We start from the raw sequence: 5,285 nt of genomic DNA, 5'->3' as shown, positions 1-5,285 counted from the left end.
GCGGTCAGACAGATAGGAAGCAAACCAAGAGAGAGCAGTGTCACTGATACCAATGGAGTGCATGATTTGTATTAGAAGGGGGTGATCAACAGTGTCAAAAGCAGAGGAAAGATCAAGGTTTGATGACTAGTTTATCTCAACCCATAATCAAATATGTAATATATTGCAGCTTGCCAGTCTTCAAATGATGTGTCAATACTTGTTTCATGGCTTATTTCCACCTGGTGATCCTGTCATTAACACACATTTTGTCTTAGGGTAACAAAACTCACTGTATTGTTATTATAGAAAAGAATAGACACCCTGGGCTGCTTTTCTGTATTAGATATTTCCCCTACTTATACCACATGGATGGGGGTTCTGTTCACACAGGATAGCCAGGAAAGCAGATAGCAAAGTTTTCTTTTTGCCCAAGCTGTTACAAGCACACACCGGATTTCTGGCAGCATTAACAGCTAGTTTTCTGTACTTGCAGACAATGTACTTAGCCTGAATCAGTAGTTGGTTTTGTTTTTTTATTTGTTTTATTTTTTTTGCATGCTTTGAAAAGTTTTAAATGTTTATTTGTAAAATAAATGATAAAAATAAGTTATGAAACATTATTTATAAACTGAACATAAACAACAAAAAAAGTATAAAAATGTATCAAAAGTAAAAGTTTTAAATGTTTATTTGTGAAATAAATGATAAAAATAAGTTATGAAACATTATTTATAAACTGAACATAAACAACAAAAAAGTATAAAAATGTATCAATCCCTTAGGGACAAAAAAAATGCCAAAACACTACCCCAAAGTGGCCACTTGGTGGCAGCAGATTATCACTTTGTAGGGCAAAGTCACAAAGTCACTTTTTTAAACTGAAACTTTTTTGAAGCTGCAAAGCTGTGTTGAAAATCTATAAACAACTCAATGTATTATTTCTGATTTATAATGTTCCTCGCCAACTCACAACAATGCAAAAGCACATTTTGTAACTTTAAAATACTATTGAAGGTCATTGATAATGTAGGTTTGTATCATTTATTGAATTTAATCATGTCTGTATACATGTTCTCAGATTGATTTTGGAGAGACATATTTGTTATAACAGGCTGTGAAATGTCTGCATTTGAATATTATAAAATCTCATTAATATTCAGATAAATTGGACCTGATTTAAAAAAGCCCTCTAAGGTGATCCAGCAAACCTGGATTGGATTTCTTTAAAGACCAAATGCATTCCAGGTTTGCTGGATTACCCAGGTTCACTGATGAAAGTGTATCCTCTCCAGTCTTAGAGAGCTTTATTAAATTAGGCCCATTGTGTTGATAAACTATTTTAAATACTTTTTTGAATGTGTTTAAGTTCTTCAGGCAGCCAATGAAAAATCCGGGTTTAATGTAATCTCTTGGACATTTGTATAATTCTCTGATATGAGCTTCCTGAAAGTGTAATCCATGTCACATGTGTAGTGCAGCTTCCTTCTTCCATCTGTGCTCACCATTTCTCAGAGTAAAAACTTTTCTTCCTAACTGTTCTTTAGAGACAACAAGGTGGTGACAGTGGACGGTGCTGACACTTGGACTGCACTTTCACAAACTCAGCAGTTGATTTACAAGGTTCCAAAATACCCGATAAACCAATGCCATAAATGATGGAGGGGACTGAACAATAAAGAATGTCTGGTAAGGTAAAACCTTTGGTATGTATTAAAGTAGAAGAAAATTTTCTTAAGATTTAGGGTATATCATGAAAAAATAAGAATAAGGCATGAGAGGAACTTTGGTGGCAACTACAAACACATTTACCTAAAAGAAGTGCGATAGAAAGCAGGAAAAGGATAGATGAGATGATAGAAGATACATGAGGAGAGAAGAGAAGAAGGGCAAAGTGAAGAGAGAAAAAAAAGAGAAAATACCTGACAAAGTATTATCAAAAATGGTGGAGGGGCAGAATGTTTGGTGAGATGTGCTATAAAGCTTTTGGTATTTTAACCCACAACATTCTTTGGTTTGAGAGAGAAAGCAGGAAAAAGAAGAAGGAAGAAGAAGAGAGAAGAAAAAGAAAAAGAGAAACAAGATGATACAATATAGAAGAGAAGGGAAGAAGGGTAAAATGAGGAAGAGAGAAAAGAGAGGATAAGGAAGGGAAAAGTGAGGAGAAGAGGAAAGAGAAGAGAGGGAGATGTGAGGAGGAGAGAAAAGACAGAGATCTATTATACTGGAGCCCCAACTCATACCACCATAAAACTTTCCAAACATTCCAATGTCAGTGAATGTTTAAAGCGTACCTAAACTCAGAAATTTCACTTGACATAAAAGGGTAGACAACCCTTTTATGTAATGAAAAAATTCTGTTGTTTTATTTTTTTTAGGTGCAATACCCTTTTTAAAAAAAAAAAAAAAAAAAAGGTGCAGCACCGCCCCCTGAATGGGAGCGCAAAGCTTCCCAGGATACCTATGTCATGCATCGCTGGAGGCTCTTGGTTGCTCCTTTTATGAACCTTTTGGCACAAAGAAAAAAATTTGGCGATCTGGATTTGCGGTTAAAGTTCTTGGCGAGAGACGATTTGAGATTGTCCAATTTTTTTTTCATTCTACATCACCCGATCTCGCGCCTGGGTTGGGTGATGTAGGGTGAAGAACCCAGATGAAAAGGAGAAGATGGCGGTGCCCAGAGCAACGGGACAACATGGGACCTGATGCAAGACACCCCCGGAGGGATTAGACTGCCCTGGAGGATTGAAGGTAAGTGTATTTTTTTTTTTTTGCCAGTTTTTAGTTTAGTTCCTCTTTAAGTGAAATAACAAATCTGCAGAAATCTACTTATCAGTCACTACAGAGAGAATGTAAACTGCCCCTATATCTGGAAATGCTATAAAACCTTGAGGGCCCCAAAGACAGACAGATCCTGACTCTGCAATGATTGAGCAACCACAACCTGGAAATCAAGGTGGTACAGACAGAGCTAGAAACAGTAAGAGTAATCTGTGCCAGTGGTGTGACCAAGAGGACCGAGTAGGATAAGGAACCCATTTCCTGCCACTGTGCCCTAGGTGCACAGAGCGAGAAATTCAGGGACTCTCTGCTTGTCCCGGACTTTCAAATTCAATTTCCCGGACTTTTAATTTCAATACAAAAATAAAGTCCCCATTCAATTTATCAGATCCCCAGATGTTCAATTTATCAGAGACTAAGAGGGACATGAAACTCACCCCTATACACATTGCATACCAAAATGTACTTCCCATTTTCTTTTTTATCATTTCTTACCCCGGATAATGTCCCTGGACTCCCCTAATATATTAATAATAAAATATTATCATAGAACTTACACCTTCCTTAAAGGAGGGAAATAAATGAGAGAAAGTTTAGCATGAAGGTAAGTGAGAGTAAAGAGAAGAATAAAGATTCCAGCAGAGTTGGGGAATCAATAGTTGGTACATTATCACATGATTTAAATAAATTGAGCTTTATACTCACACAAAAAGGTTTAAATTAATGTAAATAGAAGGCAGCTCCCTGGACTACTTAATTTTTTTCTGCAATCATTCTTATGTTTCTATCGCAATTTTTGTTTCTTTATGGGATCTCGGTGATTGGGTGATTTCACATGCTGATATCCCAAAAATAAATGTCTTTTCCCCAGCACATCCCATGTAGACAGGTGAGTGACAAGGACCGGTGAATGATTGGCATTTCCAAGAGGGTTTATAATGGGATTTTCCGCACTGGCCCCGTGATGGACAGACTCCAACCTAAAGGTAATAAGAAATTCAACTTTTCCCCCAGGTGAACCCCCCCCTTCCTTCCCCTATATACAACCCAATTCATAGACACATCTTACACTGATGTCTTTCTTCTTTGATGTCTCATATTTGGTTTTATTGCAAGCTTGTTTTGCACTTTCATTTTTTTATCATTAGAGTCTGATATTTCTTTTTATTGGAGATTTCAAAAACATCTTCTTCACCCTTCCCTTGCAATATCAACTGAGGCGCCATTTTTACAAGACAAACATACTTCTTTCTATGTTTTCTTTTTTATTTCTCAATAGATAAGCTGTCAATTCATCAAAGTCCCTGGTGGCTAATGTGTGGCCCTTTCGTGCTTAACGTGTGTAAATTCTTGGGCAATAGCAGCCAGGACTGGCAACGGGAGCATTAATATGAATGGGAATGTGGTGGCAGTGATCTCTAGCAGTCTCTTGTAACACGACCACTGCATTGGTGTCTCTTCCAGTATGTCTCCAATCAGATCAGTAGCATGTGCTCAATACCAGACAGTCTCATGTTGCATGATGACCTGCTCTGATAATTTCCTGCCCAATCCATTGCATTAAAATAAAATAATGTGTGGTGGATGTTATTAGCCCCACCAATGATCCCTCTTCATATCTACAATGTTTACCACCATTGATTTAAGTGGAAAGAAGACAAAGGTACACCAGTCCATATTTGCTTTTCTTTGTGGTGCCATGGCTGAGCTTTGCTTGGAGTAAACTAGTGCCCAATATTACCTTTGGATATATTTTTGGATTTTGGAGTAATTCTCAACCAATTTACAAGTTGCAAAAAATTGAACTCAGACATCAAAGTCACGCCGTGGTATTGCCCTTATTAAATGAATGTCCAATAAACTATATATATATGTATGAAATATATAATTTTATTTTGACTCTTCTCAACATGTCGACAGATTTACAGTTAAAATTCAAACCCCTTAATCTGTTTAAAAGATTTTTTGGACACAGGAGTTGGGTGAGCGTGGGATGGGCAGGATAGCCAGGTACAAGGGGTAGCTCATCAAACGCTCATTTGTTCCCAGGCTAATGGGAAGGTGAGCACGATGTACTTTGTTAGGTGAAATACAACTGGCATTTATTGAGGTTATAAAGCTTTTTTTCCCTGCTGAGAGGAACCTGCGGGCTGAAAGAAGCACTTTACATAATTGCCATTTTTACCGCATTAGGTTGTGTATTTCAAGTGAACCTGGCGCTGATGGGTTACTAGAAATGAGCAGCATTGGCAGTCAGGGGGCCTCAGCTGGGGTGGAGCTAGACTGAAAATATTTTCCTTTTTGCTTTGTAAGCACATTTTAGACCACGTAACAAATTTATATTGGTATTATTCGGGCAGTAAGATAAAATAATTTCCGTAACTTCTGAACCACCAATAAAGAAAAAAGACATCAAATCGTTCCAGGAAACCTGTGCTAGGATCAGCTAAGGGGTGATTGTTGACCATGTAAATAAATTAAAATAAATGACACTATGTAAATAAATTAAACTTCTCTACAAGAGA

Source organism: Pyxicephalus adspersus, chromosome 3 (assembly GCF_032062135.1).
Source record: "Pyxicephalus adspersus chromosome 3, UCB_Pads_2.0, whole genome shotgun sequence".
NCBI classification, from domain to species: domain Eukaryota; kingdom Metazoa; phylum Chordata; class Amphibia; order Anura; family Pyxicephalidae; genus Pyxicephalus; species Pyxicephalus adspersus.
This window is presented reverse-complemented; position numbering follows the sequence as displayed.